Consider the following 12565-nt stretch of genomic DNA (forward strand, 5'->3'; position numbering starts at 1 on the left):
TCCCTCTGCACACCAGTCAGGGCCAGAGCGGCAGCGCCTTCAGAAATCTCTCATCTCGTAGCGTCACCGAGAAGCCATGACATCGCCCATTTGCCGTGATGCCCATCCCTCGGTTCTCGTCCTGCAGAAACCAGTGCTGAGTCAACACCCCGGGAAAGTGTGCTGTTGGGGAAGGCGTGCATGGCTCCTGGGGACAGATCCCGCTCACGCAGCTAAGCCCCTGGTCACGCTTGGTCACTCCACATTTCTTTACCTCCGCCCTGCCTCTCATCACCCCTTGATTTTTGTGTGCCTGCTTGTTTGCTCAGTCTTTGCGCCCCTTCACTAAAATACGCTCCGTGAGAGCAGACCCTTCGTTGGGCCCCCCACCGTGACCTCCTCTTCAGAGAAGGCTGCTGGGCCCAGAGTGGGCGGATTCAATGGCCATTTGCTGGGCAAGTACGTGAGCAAACGCATGCGTCAGTGATGCCCAGCATACACGGTCGGAGTTCACAGGATGCCAGCACCTAGATTTCATCCTCAGTCCATAGGTGAAGCAAACACCCAGCTCACCAGGGGCCGCATCCCTCGACACACAGTTTGGTGCTGAGCAAATCAGATCCGATATTCCCTCAGCCGCAGGCTACCCCAACCACTTGTGGGTTAGCTGGGTTTCCCCCCTTTCACCTTGTTCAAGCAGCCGTGGAATCCTGAGAGTGGAGGTGATCCCAGGAAAGACGCTGGGATGAGTGGGCCGGTTGGGTGTATGGGAGGCTTGGGGAGGAGCAGAGATGCCAAAGAGCCCAACAGGCGTGTAAAATAAGAAAATAGGCCGCTCACCCGTTAGGGGCCAAAGGGGGGCTTTTTCCATCTCCTGCTGGATTCAACGGTCCCTGCACCTCCTCATAGTTTTGGTTCGGACGTGGCTCCTTCCTATCAGATCACACTTGCTTTTAGTGGTCCCCCTAATGACATTATGTGATTCCTAAATTGAGCTCTTATTTCTTTTTAAGTTTAGTTATTTATTTTGAGAGAGACAGAGACAGCACAAGTGGGGAAGGGACAGAGAGAGAGAGGAAGACAGAATCCCAAGCAGGCTCCGCATTGTCAGCGCGCAGCCCGGCGCGGGGCTCAAACCCACGAAACCGTGAGATCAGGACCTGAGCTGAAACCGAGAGTCGGATGCTTAACCGACGGAGCCACCCAGGCGCCCTGTAAAGCTAGCTCTTTTAAAGTCCTGTTTGCACCGTAACTAACCTGGAAGCCCTCCCTGCCTGTGCCCACATTATCCATATAGACAGGACATTGTCTCTTCATGTGACTCCAGCTGGACGCCCCCCAGTGGCTTTTGGAGCCATAGCAGAGTCCACAGGTAGGAGAGGGCAGGAGATGTCCTTAGGAAGCTAAAGGAGATACGGGCTTCTGGGCCCAGCAGGCCTTCATCCTGACTTAAATGCACTCGATTGTTGCTTCATTGATTTTAGCTGCTGCTGGGACTGTTTGCCGACCCATTAGAAAGTTCTGCATTTTCCTTCCTCTCATTTATTTTTTTGACCTGCTCCACCTTTGGTTGAAAGAAGGGAATCAGTCTGTGTCCACCGCTCGCCAGCTGGGGGCTCAGTAGTTTCCTTCCGGAGGCTGGAGCGCCCTTCAGTTGGTCCAAAACAGAATCGCTTGCAAATCTGTTTTATTATCAATGTTTGACCAGTGAATGAGCAGAGACCGTGTTGTGTACAGAAAGCACATGGGATTTGGCGAGATCTCGGTCTCATTTTCCTCAGGCCTGCCCCGTTCCCTCCCGAGAGAGACGCAAAATACAGGATTAGTGCGAGGATTAAATGAGGTGACATGTAAAGAGCCTGGCGCACAGGAGGTTATCGGCAAATACTAGGTGTTTACAGCGGATATGAAATCTCCGCATTAGGGCCGAGGGGGAAGGCAGAAAAATGACTCCCCGTGACTCCGGGCTATGGGTCAGCCTCTCCGAGCTTGACTGTCACCAGCCCCAATCTTTGTCCACGCTTTGGGACCATCTTCTCTAACTCAGTCCAGGATGTATCCCCCCCAACCCGTGGCGAGCGTGCGACAAAATGCAACCCCTTTCCAGGCTTGCCGATGCGTCACCGTTTATCTGAATCAGAGTTGAAACAAAGGATGAAAAACATCAGAACATCAACAAATTCTAAACCGTTAGCAAAAGACAGTAGGAACTCTCCGGACGCAGACTGCCCGAAAATGGAAAGTGGGGCAATGGCGCCACCAAGTGGTGAAACTGCGAATGACACGCTGCCTGCTGGTTTTTTCATAAACTTCATCGTCCTCAGCGGTGCCTGGGAACCGAATCCAAGGCTTGGCTCATCAGAGAGGAAGGTTGATGGAGCTGTAGAGAGTGGAAACAGAGCCAAAGAAATGAATCCTTTCTAGGGGGAAAAATAAATAATTGTATAATTTACGGCTTGCTAGTGACACAGGGAAGTAATTCGCAAAATGCTGCCCTTCTACAAGAGGCCTCAAAATCACCTGGAGAGCCCGATAAAGGTGCAGATTCCTGGCCCCTCCCTGGACCTACTGACCCGGAACCTCTGAGGATGGTGACTGGGAGTTTGTATCTGTAACAGGTACCCTGGGCCGCCTGGGGAATGTCAAAATGTGGGACCAGAGAGTGAACAGAAGCCAATGGATGTGGAGCCATGAAGGTTTCCCAAACTCGTTCTGTTAAAAAAGAGAAAGGGTAAACAATGAACAGAGGAGGCTGATCACATTTAAAAGAGCCAGAGGGGCGCCTGGGTGGCTCAGTTGGTTAAGTTTCCAACTCCTGGTTTCAGCTCAGGTCATGATCTCACGGTTCCCGAGTTTGAGCCCCGCTTCGGGCTCTGCGCTGACAGGGCTGAGCCTGCTTGGGATGCTCTCTCTCTCTTTCTCAAAATAAATAAATAAAAGAGAAACCTGAACGGAAAGGGAACCCTGAACACTAGATTGGCACGTGCCCAAGCAGGCGCACACGCGCACACACACACACGCCTGTACATGCAGCTGAACGACTACATGGATGGGGGTTTTGTTTGCTGCACCGAGGATTTTTAAGATCCTTTCCTTTCTTTGTTAAATCAGGTACAAGTGAAGTTGCTTAAGCTGAAGTACTTCCCACACATTTCGGTCCTGAGCAATCCAGTTACATTGTGGGACCTTTAGCCCTTACCTGAGATCTGCTTTCCCCACCCTTTGTCAGTTTTAGATTAGACAGACTCCAAGACCCAGATGGGCCGTATTTATTTCCAAGGAGAGAGAAAACAGTGCTTTCTCTGGCATTTGTCTTCTCCCAGGGGCCAGGAAGGTGACTGACAGATAGTGGGCATTTCAAATATTTGATGAATGGAATGAATAGGTGATTGGATGGAAGGAAGGAAGGAGGGAAGGAAGGGAGGGACGGAGGAGGGGAAGGGGGAGGGAGGGAGGAAAGAAAGGAAGGAGCTGAGCAGATGTGTGTGTCCTTTCCTTTCAACATTCCCTTCTTCCTTCTCCCCTGCAATCCATCCCTGTAACATGCCCCAGTAGCAACTCTGGTTCGAGTCTCCTTGGTCCTTTTCCACAATGGCGGACGGGGAGCAGCTGTGCTATGGAAGTTCAGCAGTTATGTGCAAACGGTCTGCTGATCTGAGCATGTCACGGACCTTTTGGTGGCTGATAAATGTAAAAATGAGACAAAACCTTCATTTGCAGCATTTGCCTATTTCTGTGGTGTAAATACTCCCACTGGGGTCCATTTCAAGCCACAGTGTGATGTCACTGAACACAGAAGAGGTGCACAATCGTGTAGTATTTTACCATATAGATAGAATCGTAAGTAGCCCCAAGCGCAGAGATCATAGTAAAATGTAATAAAGTAACAAAGAGGTGATGAGTTTTGAGTGTTTATTCCCTTTGTGTCTGATATAATTTATTTAGTTATAAGTTACCATTTTTTAAAAATAAATTGTGTTTTTGCAAAATTCCTTTAACGGGGACAGTCGGGTCTCATGAGCTGGTATGAGCCAGTTCCAACATATCATCCCTCTGCCCCAAGAAATGTTCTGTCACTACCATAAGGCCAGAGGTGGAGGGCCAGGGAGCCAAGCTTGGGGGGGGCGGGTAGCTGCTGACAGGAGCTGATGAGAGAGGCTGTCAGGAGAGGGCTTTCTGAGGCAGCTATTATAGGGCTGTGCTGAGGGGGTTTCTCTCAATCTTTCCTCTTGAGGTTAGCCCTCCACTGGGCATGGAGTGGTTGCTTCTCAAAGTCCTCCCTGGTCCGCTGCCTAGAGCTGGAGGGAGGGGGTGCAGCCTGCGTGTGCACTTCTAGGTCAACCCTGTCCAGCACCCAGCCCACAGGAGGGGTTCAGTGAACATTTACTGTTGAATGAATTAGCTGGTACAGAAGGCATTGGCCCAAGGTCAGAAGAACTCGGCTCTGGTCTTAGGTCTTGGGTCTGCCATTGTTGGGTTGTTCAACTCTGTGGTTTCTGGATCTCAGTTCCCTCATCTGTTGGAGGAAGGAGTTAAGCTGCATGGCTCTGAAGGCTCTACCAGAATCTCCAGGCCTCTCTTCTCCAGGAATATTGGCCCTGGGACCCTGTCATCAGCCCCAGCCTGAGGCCCTGACCTTCTCATCTCACCCTCAGGGCTTGACTTCATCATCGGGTCAGGGTTCTCCAACCCCTTATGAGTTGAGCCTGGTGCCTTTGATGTGAGAGGCTCCGATACATGGAAGACTTTGCTTCAGAGCCCACTTGTTCCATTCGTGGCAGGATTCCAGATCCAGGGACAGGATTTCCCCAGAAATTCTGGAGAGGGGTGTGTCTGTGCCACTAGGCTGGAACATGCCTTTAGATCTCAGCTGCCAGGGTTGCCCTGGTAATGCGTTCAGGGAAACTTCCAGCGCCCATTCCCTTCCTCTCTGTCCGGGGGAAGTTGTCAGTGGGATAAGAAGTCCCGGCAAAGAGGGAATATACCCAAGCCACTGAATTGTACACTTTAAAATGGAGAATTTTATGTTGGGTGAATTATCTCAGTTTTAAAAAGCATGGTGATTACTCACCAAAGCAGAAGCAGAAGAGGAGGAGGAGAAGGAGAAAGAAGTCACAAAGTGGCTCTTTGGCGGTTAAGAGAAGCAAAAGAATATTCCAAGATTCTCTGGACCAATTCCTGGTAGAGTTTTCCTTTTAGAAGAAGAACTCAAACTGAGTACATTCATCCTTATTTGATTTAATATGTTGGATAATTAGGTGTCTGATGGAACCCGAGTGCTGAGTCCTAGAAGAAAAACAGGTCAGAGTGTGAGATCGCCACCCTGTCCGGGGTAAGAAGATGGCGGGAGAACAAAGCAGGGTGTTGCCTGGACCTGCCTCAGCTCCAGCCTCCCCGGAATGTCCCTTCCTATGGATCCCAGCTCCTGGTTCTTTACAGCTTTCAGACAAGTATCAGCTGGGGGCTCCGGGTCCCCCTAGCACCCACAGCCTCTGATGGAAAAATCCCCTTTTCTTTTATTCAGCTGAGATTAAGTTGGAATTTTCCAAAAGGAACCTTTACTCAGAAACTTAGGGAACCAAAAAAGTACAAAGGTATTAGGACACACACACATACACACACACACACACACACACACCAAAACACAACAACCACCCATTCCAATAGAGGGTAGATTTCCACTGTGGTCAAAGTGCACAAAGTCGGAAGAAGACTTGGTGGGATCTCTTCTCTTACCTCAAAATGTGAGCAGGGGCCCCGCTCACAAAGACCTGTCTTTGGGGCCTTTGGTGTCTTTCCTTCCTGGTCTCCTCTGGGGTCCTCCTGCCCCCTGGAACTTCCCTGAAGCCATGTCTGAGGCTGGATATTGGAGAAGGAGTCTTCAGAGGCCATATCTCCAAGGGTTTAGGCAGGATTTTTTTTTTTTTTTTGGTGCTACTTTCCAAATTAATTCCAGAATTACAGAGTGAGAGATCTGGTAGAAATCGTATTTACCACCTGGTCCAACTCATCTTTCTGGGAGGAGAAGTACTTTGCCCAGGAAGATCCACCATGTCAGGCTGGAAGGTGCTCATATGTGGCCACAGCGCTGGCCACCTGGCATTGGGCACCTCAGAAGCCAGTCCAGGCTCTTCCGTGGCTTCGGAGAGGAGAGGTCCTCATCCATGCAGCCCCGCCTCCCCCGGGCAGAAGAACCTTGAAAGGTGGTATGGGGGTGGTGGGAAGAGAGGAAAGTGGTGCCATACCAAAAATTGTGTTCTCTAGTGCATGGTGGGTGTTTTGCTGTAGGCGAGGCTGGACCAGATGGAGTGGGATGAAGGAGCCTGAGGGCTGGCCACTCCCACAGTCAGAGATCCTGAGGGACAGTCACCCCAGGCTCCATCTTCCTCAGCCTGCAAATACAGACCAGTTTACATTTACCTTACAACTTCGCGTCCCTGGGCTGGGCCTGCTCAGTTCGCAGGCCCCCAGGCCTCCTGCAGACTCCCTCACCCCACGTGTGTCCAGGTCTCGCTGAAAGTGCTCACGAATGGGGCCTGATGGCCCCCCTGCTACCTGTACTTCTCACGTCCCTGGCAGTCCTAGGCCCATGGCGGAACTGAATCCACCCTGGCCCGTCCCTGCTGACCTTGGACAACCGTCTGCAGACTTGCCAGACAGTGAAAGTCCTCTGAGGTGACAGACCGCTTGTTCCCTCTTTGTCACCCTCCCTCAGGGGCATCCCACAGCAAGGTAGGACAAGCCCGGACCCCAGATACTGCTGTTCTGAGTGGTACAGCTTTTTCAGGTCCCACCATCCCTCTACATTCTCACACACACAACCATTTCTCTCAAGGTGGGTCCCAAGGCGACTTCAGCCCTCCCATGTGCCCCTGGGGTATGCCAGGGTCTGGCTTCTTCTTTCAGAATGTGCCCTGTGGTCTCTTCCAGGGGCTTTTCAACTTGGCCTTGTCTGGGGTCACCCCATACCTAGGACATATTTTTTCATTCTAGAAGCACAATGGAAGTTGGAATTTGAATCGCTTTTTGGCTCAGAATTTTTTTCAGCCAATGTGGATTCAAATAGATATGTGGGACAGGAGTTCAGCGGGAGTCCACATCCGGCAGCCTGCAAATACCCACCTGGGATGCTGAAGGAAGGTGCTGAATAACCCAGCAGAAGCAGCTCCCCATGGTGTTTCAAGGGATTGTGGGGGAGACTTTGGGGGACGGGGGTCTATGCTCTCTCCAGCAGTATCTGACCCCCTTCCCATGCCCTCACACTTTAAGAAAATAGCTCACTAGGGGCGCCTCGGTGGCTCATTCAGTTAAGCATTGACTTCGGCTCAGGTCATGATCTCACACTTCTTGAGTTTGAGCCCCACTTTGGGTGAGGCCTGCTTCTCTCTCTCCTCTTTCTCTGCCCCTGTGGGATTTCTCTCTTTCTCTCTCTTTCTCCCTCTCTCTCTGCCTCTCTGGCTTGTGCCCCGTCTTTAAAAAATATATATATACACACATATGTGTGTATATACATACATATACACACACATATGTATATAAAAATACAAAAAATATACATATACATATATATGTATATAAAAATATAAAAAATACATATTTTATATACATATATACATGTATATATATACATGTATATATTTATATATACATACATATATACATGTATATATACATGTGTATATACATATATATACATGTATATATACATGTATATATATGTATATATACATGTATATATACATATATATACATATTTATATATGTATACATATATACATATATACACATGTATACATACATATATATACATATATACATATATATACATATATATAAATTTCAAGTGTATTAGAAAAAGAACATAGCTCACTGGCCATTTTGCTCTAAATCCTATGATTATTAAAGCTTTTGAGATTGGTCTTAGGCTCCTGGTACAGGGATACGCGTGGTAAGAAAGGATTCGTAGCATCATCTGTCCCCCAAAGGACCATGAGGTCACGTGAGTGTCTAAGGAATCTTTTCCAACTACAGGCCTGAATCAGGCTTGGCGGAGCCAACACAGCAGAGGTGGGAGTAGAAGGAAAAGATGGAAACCTGCAGGAGATGGTCCCGGCAAGCCGCTCGACGCTGAGTGCTCTGGGGGACACCTGCCGTCTAGTGCTCACGGCTCTTCGTGGCCACGAGCCGCTGGGGTTAGTGATCCTGTCCTGCTTTAAGTATTGACTCCATTGGACTGAGCAAGGTCTGCCTCTAGCATAGATCAGAACGGATGGGTGGAAATGTGCTTCCTCTAAGTCAAAGGTCCCCCCTGGGTGAGGTCTGGCTCACAAATAGAACCATCTAGCTCTCTTCAGAGCTACTCTGAAGCTTGCCTCAGAACTTAGCTTGCAAGATATCTGAGTGTTAAGAGTCACCAAAGCTAGACCTCACTCCATCCCCAGGGCTATCCGCGGCTTCAGCCCCAGACCCTGCTGGTACCCAGGATCTTGGTATCTTTTTTTTTTTTTTTTTTTTTTTTTACAATGTTTTATTTATTTTTAAGACAGAGAGAGACAGAGCATGAGTGGGGACGGGGCAGAGAGAGAGGGAGACACAGAATCTGAAGCAGGCTCCAGGCTCTGAGCTGTCAGCACAGAGCCCGACGCGGGGCTCGAACTCACGAACTGTGAGATCATGACCTGGGCCGGAGTCGGACGCTCAACCGACTGAGCCACCCTGGCGCCCCAAGGATCTTAATATCTTTTTATACACGGTTGATATGTAATAATTAAGACTTGGGCATCCAGGACCCAGAGGAAGGGGTTCCTGGGGGATGGCCAGAGAAGGTGGTCACGACTTGGTCGAATGGAGAGGAGGGAGGGACCGGGAGTCAGTAACCAAGTTGGGGCATGTCCAGCGTGGTGAGACCAGTCTCTAGTCGACTGCCTCTGTCGTGGCTGTCTGCCGGAAATCTTGGTCCTGGAGTGACCACGTGGCTGACAACACGCCCTTTTCATGGGAGAGCATGAGAAAGGCAGAGAAGGGCCTGGGCCAGTGCAACGGACTGTCTGTACAGCAGCTAAGGAGTCAATATTCCAACGGATAACCATCTGGACCCAGGATACAGAGAATCTCAAGGCAGTTATCACCTGCCAGGCGGCGCTGAAGGCAGTTCAGACATATTTTCTCATCTAACCTTCATAACGATCCGTTTCACAGACGGTGAAACTGGGGTGTAGGGAGGCTATGTAACTTGCCCAAGGATCTACCAGCAAATGGAAGGGCAGGATTTGACCTGCGGGTCTGGATCCAGGGTCCAGGCCACACCCAACCGTGAAGCTATACTTTCCTCAGGTCAGGGCTTGGTTGTTGGGTCCCGGGGAAAATGCACAGAGGACAAAATATGGCTTTGCCCTCGGGACGCTTTCTACGTGGCTGTTTGATTCATTTCAGCGGTGGAGCCTGGAGATGCAAAAGTGAACAAAACTCCCTCCAGGAAACTCCTACTAAACTAGAATGAGAGGCGGCCTCTAGGATCCGCCATAATAGCCTGCATATGACATGTGCTCTAGCAGAACAGACACGGGCAAGGCAGCCTGAGGGACTGGGGTGGGGGTTGGGGGGGTGGGGTGGGGCACACTTACCAAAATCCAGCCCCGGCCTGGGTGCAGGGGGAGCAGCAGGGCAGCTCACCACCCAGGGCCTTCTAGATGCAGAGCACCAGGAGGGCACTGGATACTCTAGGCAGGGTGGGGAGCGCACAGCTAGAGCCAAGGCCCAAGGGACTCAGAGGCTCCGGCCTAGCAGAGAAAAAGCAACTTCCGGTTTGGCCGGACGGAAGGATCTGTGCGGGCGAGTCAGGTGCTTCTGGAAGTTTGGCTGCAGCTGTGAAGAGTTTGGGTCCGAGGAAACGGCAGCTACTGGGGGCCTTTAGGTGGACGCTGCATGAGCAGAGTTTGATTTTATGAGAGCTCTCAGGGGCCAGCGCAGCGGGTGGATTGGATTGGACATATCCTAGCTGGGAGACCCAAGGATGGGTGGGACAGCGCAGTCATCCAGCTAAAGATGGCCCAGGTCGTAACCAGGGGGTGGGAGGGGGAATCCAGGGGAGGGCATGGAGGCTGGAACGGCCGATTGCCAAAGCGGGGGGTGGAGGGGGAGTGGGGGTGTGGGGGGCAGCGAGAAAGAAGGAGGCCAGAGGACTCCCAGGCTTCTCAGCGGGGCAAGTGGTGACCTCATTACGCAAGACGCAAGAGGCAAGACGGTAGGAGGGGCGGAGACGCCACAGAGGCGGTTGCTCCACCCCCTCTCGGGTTTGGTTCCCCGGGTGACCAGACTTACAGCAGATTTTCTAAACGTGGTTCCCACACCACTGCTTCCCTCAGAATCAGAATCATCTGGCTTGTTTGGTAAAGCTGGAGATTCCCAAGCCAGACTCAGAATCTGAGAGTGACAGGGTAGAGCCTTGGCACTGGAAAAACACGTGGTCCTGGATATTCGTGATTCCTTACCCACCCACCCCCCCACCCCCCACTTGTTCTCCCTCGTCTTAAACTTTGGTGAAAAAGGAAGAAGAGCCAGTTTTAGAGGGAAGATAATGAGTTTGGCTTTAGAGGTGTTTGCAGGAGTCCAACAGGCAATTAGATATGATAAGCTCGAGCTCAGAGAAGTCACTGGGGTGGGATGGATATAGAGATTCCAGAATATAACGGGAGGAATAATTTGAAATTGTGTATGATTTTCTCTTTTGTCTTCATGAGTCTATGACCTTTACACATAGTCTGCCTCAGGCAACCATATGTCTGGGAAGAGATTAGAATTCGTTCTAGAAGGATTGCCTGGGAAAAAGCCAAATCGGTATTCAGCTTTTGACGTTCAAAATAGGATTATGGCCAGACAATAATCTTCAAGCCAGGAGGCTATCTTGAGGGAAGATTCACCGAATTCTTTACTTCCCCCTTTCCCTGTTGGTTCCTTAACAGCTAGGCCCTTACCCTGAAATTTAGGCTCAGGTCAAAATCTAGAAGACAGTAGTATGACATAAGGAAGTTAAAATAAAAAGCCGGCCTTCTTCTGAATGGGGAGGTTTAAGGGAGAAGGAGAAAATGGTAGACGTAGGAGGGGTGGAAGGCTAAAGATTCTGCAGCCAGCGAGAGGGAAGACGGGGCCCTGTCATCCAACAATCTGACCGGGCCCCAGAGGAGCACATCCCAAGTTAGACAGCGGCTGGTTCAAGGTCAGAGGCTGTAAGGGCACACAAGAGGCTGGCCACCATCTGGGAGAGCCAGTGACCCCACTGGAGGACTGGACAGACACACCCACGGCCAGGAGGCTCTTCTCCTAGCAGAGACAGGCCATAGCAGCCGAAAGGCTGAGAATCTCAATCCAAGAACGACTGAACAGACACCGTAAGGACTTGATAGTTACCCAGCCTGATTAAGCTTCATTAGTTGGAGGCCTCGTTTGCACAATTGCAGTTTTGATCCTGTACACCCAAGACGTAATGGGAGTTCAACGTTCAGTTCAGGGGACGAGTCAGTAGGTGGTAGTAGAAGCTGGTAGACACTGGACGTGGCTGAGGAATGTGGGCGGAAGGAGAGCAGAGGCCTGGAGGAGCGGAAGGGGTGGGCAGAGACCAAGGAGAGGCTGGGGCCGGTGGTGCCGGAGGGCCTGGAAGCATCTGTTCAGGAAGCCCACGGCGAGCTCGCCAGTTCGCAGATATTTAAGAGGCAGGTGAAAGTAGTGATAGGAAAGAAAGTTGCCAGGTAGGTCCTGGTTGAGGGAGCGAGTGATGAAATGGAAACAGCTGGAGTGAGCTTGCCCTTCGGAGGGTTTGCCCCGGGAGTAGACGCAGTGACGCCAGACGGCAACTGGAGAGGTCGTGGGGATGGTGGTGTGTGGGACTGAACGGAGAGAAAGGATGCAGCCAATGAGAGAAGGCTAAGGTGCTAGGAAAGCGCGAGGGTATGGAGTGTGGCGGGTGAGGGGGAACAGGAGGACTGGCCAAGAGCACAGGTGGAGGGACTGACTCTGTGAAGGAGGAGGGGGCCTCCCTCTCCAAAAGAGGAAGACAAGCGAGGACACAGGTGGTCTCAGGTGGGCATGAGGGTTTATTCATAAAAGAGGCTCGAGGCATCTCCCCGTCTCTTTTATTCCTTCAGGGGCTACAGACTGAGGTCATCTGCAGGATGAGGCTGCGCAAGAGGGGACGCGGCAGGTGGCGGAGGACAGGACGGAGGAAGACCGGGCCGTGTGTGGGTGATACACATAGGCCCACGTCTCCTAAATGGGAGGCACCTTGCTGCCGCAGTTGGTTAAGCACTGACAGCTGGAGTTGGGGACAGCCGAGCTTTATAAATGGAGGAACCCAGAGAAGCGGGGGTTCCCCGGGAACAATTCCCAAAGCTTTGTCGATCCTAATTCCTCGTTAATGTAATTGAACGGATAATCTTTACTTATTGCTCAAGGAACATTGTCAAACTATAACAGATTTTCTTTTTTTTTTTTGCATCAAGCTTTTGTGTTTCCATGTGTCTTCTCAATCCTAATCCTAATGTAATACCCTTGTGATTTTTACGTGGTTTTTAACCAGAGCACAGATTTCAGC

General features: G+C 50.8%; 2 long non-coding RNA genes across 2 annotated transcripts; one reads left to right on the forward strand and one right to left on the reverse strand.

The window, feature by feature from the left end:
* Positions 1-2088: 2088 nt before the first annotated feature.
* On the reverse strand, positions 2089-10090 carry LOC132679548 (uncharacterized). The gene is made up of 3 exons (XR_009610211.3): positions 9603-10090; positions 5051-5265; positions 2089-2359 (listed from the first exon to the last, which is right to left on the reverse strand). It is a non-coding gene; the product is annotated as an uncharacterized LOC132679548 (long non-coding RNA).
* Positions 5190-5839, forward strand: LOC145715307 (uncharacterized). The gene is made up of 2 exons (XR_014137330.1): positions 5190-5280; positions 5732-5839. It is a non-coding gene; the product is annotated as an uncharacterized LOC145715307 (long non-coding RNA).
* Positions 10091-12565: the final 2475 nt, after the last annotated feature.

Source organism: Panthera onca, chromosome A2, assembly GCF_046562875.1.
Source record: "Panthera onca isolate mPanOnc1 chromosome A2, mPanOnc1 haplotype 2, whole genome shotgun sequence".
Lineage (NCBI taxonomy): Eukaryota > Metazoa > Chordata > Mammalia > Carnivora > Felidae > Panthera > Panthera onca.